Here is a 2956-nt window from a genome sequence, read left to right as displayed (position 1 = left end):
CCAAGCCCAAGTTGAGTCCAATTCGGAAAAGGCCAAATTTGAGGGTTTTTAGGCATTCCAAAGCCTATAAATACACTATAGAGGAGGAGGAAAAAGAAGGCGAAGAATAAGGGGTAAGGAATTACTCCAAGGAAACCGATTGATCCATCTTAGGTGCCGGATTCATCATCAAGACTGAAGATCTCTCCTCAATTTCCCCTTAGGAGTTTTGGGTTTTCTTTATGTTTTGTATTCCTTATTATTCTGAGATGTTTTCTTATTTAGTTATGAACTAAAACCCCTAAATACCTAAGGGGAATGAAACCCAAGATGAATCTTGTTATTATTTTCTGAATCATATGATAAATATTTAACTTGTTCTTAATTATGTGTTCTTAATTCTTGTTTTAATATCCCAGGATACTGATTCAAGACAAGCTCTTATTCAGAGGAGGAATAGACTCTATCTAAGAGTACATTTTTCATAAATAACCGGAGTTGATTACGCGCCTAGACATAGGGTGACAAGATTTTGTCGAATTAGTGTGAAACCTAATAAGGGGATCCATAAATCGAGTTAATGCAACCTTAGAGTGTTAATTAGAGAAAAGTCTTGGTTATTCAATCTAGGGATTATACGTTATTAGTCTTGAATAGGGATAATAACATAACTTAGGGATCTCTACGGAACAAGTTGAATGAATAAATCGTTTGATTCGGAGCCAGAATAACAAGTAAGGTCTAGGTGGATTTTTCCTTAGGTATTGTCTTAAGTCAATCGATTTTCCCTAAAAACAATTCCCTACTTCTTTTCTCTGTGCGTTCTTAGTTTAGATAATTAGTCAATTAAAACAAAACCTCTTTATTCTTAGGCTAGATAATAAAAAGACAGTCATTACGTACTTTTAGTTCCTTTGGGTTCAACAATTCGGTCTTGCTAAAACTATACTACTGTTCGATAGGTACACTTGCCTACATCACAATAATAGTTAGTTCAAGAACAAGTAATTATAAATATTTAAAACCTATCACGAAATCTCGCGATCAAGTTTTTGGCGCCATTACCGGGGAACTGAAATATTAGGAACGCTCAATTTTTTTTACTGTAGCCATTTTTTTCTTGCAATTTAATTTTATATTATTACTTACTTATTTTTTTCCGTCTCTTGGCAGGTTTTTATAGTTTATGACTAGAAGAAACCCGTTAGGGCCACTACTTTTTGACAAAGAAATCGATCGCATAGTTCGTAGAAACCAAATAGAAATAAGGCAAAGCTTAAGATACACGGAGAACGAGCAAGAAGACAATACTCAACCCCCAACCGAAGAGATGGCTGAAAACCAAGGCAATCAGCTACCTCCTGCAATTGCGGTTAATCAAAATCCTGCTCCACGCAATATGTATGATTATGCTAAACCTTCTTTAACAGGAACTGAATCTAGCATAGTTAGACCTACTGTAGCTGCAAATACTTTTGAATTAAAACCTAACACTATTTAGATGATACAACAATTTGTTCAGTTTGATGGTTTGCAGGATGAAGATCCCAACGCTCACTTAGCAAACTTTCTGGAATTTTGCGATACATTTAAAATCAATGGCGTTTCTGATGATGCCATTCGTCTTCGGTTATTCCCTTTTTCATTAAGGAACAAAGCTAAACAGTAGTTGAACTTGTTACCACGAGGGTCAATTACTACTTGGGAACAAATGACTGAAAAATTCTTACTAAAATATTTTCCGCCGGCTAAAACAGCTAAATTACATAATGACATCTCTTCTTTTGTGCAGATGGATTTAGAAACCCTCTACGATGCATGGGAGAGATACAAGGACTTACTGAGAAGGTGCCCTCACCATGGGTTACGCTTTGGCTCCAAGTTCAAACATTCAACGATGGTCTGAATCTTTCGACTAGGAAAATGGTTGACGCAGCTGCTAGCGGAACCATCAATAATAAAACACCTGAAGATGCCTATGAGTTTATTGAGGAGATATCATTGAATAACTATCAGTGGCAAGTCATGAGGACAAAGCCAACGAAAACAACCGGCATTTATAATGTCGATTTAGTCACCATGCTCTCTAATCATGTGGAACTCTTAAATAAAAAGATTGATGGTTTTCTTAGTTCTTCATAGGTTCACCCAGTAATGCAGTGTGAAGCAAGTAGCGGTGGAACAAGCCATTCGGAATATCAACCTTATGGCCATAACATGGATAACGAGCAACTAAACTACATGGGTAATAATCCTCGACCTCAAAACAATCTATTTAGTAACACTTACAATGCAGGTTGGAGGAACCATCCCAATTTTCGTGGGGAGGCCAAGGAAATCAAAGACCACAACGTCCTCCAGGTTTTCAACAACCACCCTACCAACAGGAAAATAAGCAAAACCTTGAAGAGATGCTCTCAAAGTTTATATCAGTGTCAAAAACCCATTTTCAGAACACTGAGGCAGCACTTAAAAATCAATAAGCATTGATCCAAGGGCTCGAAACTCAGATAGGCCAGCTTTCCAAACTAATCTCCAAATGACCACAAGGTAGTTTGCCAAGTAATACTGAACCCAACCCAAGGGAATAGCTTAACGCGATTAATGTTTAAGATGAATAAGGATTTGTGGAGCCTGAACCAGAACCACGACAATAAACTGTGGTAAGCAAAGGTCAAGGTGAGGTAGATCAAAATACAAAAAAATCAGTAAATGTTGAATATAAACCTCGAGTACCATACCCCAACATAACAAGGAAAGACCGCTCAGATGAACAATTTGGTAAATTCCTTAAACTCTTAAAAAAACTACATATTAACTTACCGTTTATTGAAGCTCTATCCCAGATGCCAAACGCAATGAAATTCTTAAAAGAGCTTTTAGAAAATAAGCGGAGGTTGGACGAGGTGTCGCATGTGGAGCTAAATGCAGTGTGCTCAGCTGTTCTGAAAAATAAGCTACCGAACAAACTAAAAGA

The 2956-nt window shown here is 37.1% G+C and overlaps 1 non-coding gene across 1 annotated transcript; it reads right to left on the bottom strand.

Annotated features, from left to right (window-relative positions):
- Positions 1 to 1739: 1739 nt before the first annotated feature.
- On the bottom strand, positions 1740 to 1845 carry LOC121228324 (small nucleolar RNA R71). The gene has a single exon (XR_005925900.1). It is a non-coding gene; the product is annotated as a small nucleolar RNA R71 (small nucleolar RNA).
- Positions 1846 to 2956: the final 1111 nt, after the last annotated feature.

This window comes from Gossypium hirsutum, chromosome A04 (assembly GCF_007990345.1).
Source record: "Gossypium hirsutum isolate 1008001.06 chromosome A04, Gossypium_hirsutum_v2.1, whole genome shotgun sequence".
Lineage (NCBI taxonomy): Eukaryota > Viridiplantae > Streptophyta > Magnoliopsida > Malvales > Malvaceae > Gossypium > Gossypium hirsutum.
The sequence above is the reverse complement of the archived record's forward strand: the minus strand, read 5'-3'. Positions and strand labels throughout refer to the sequence as shown.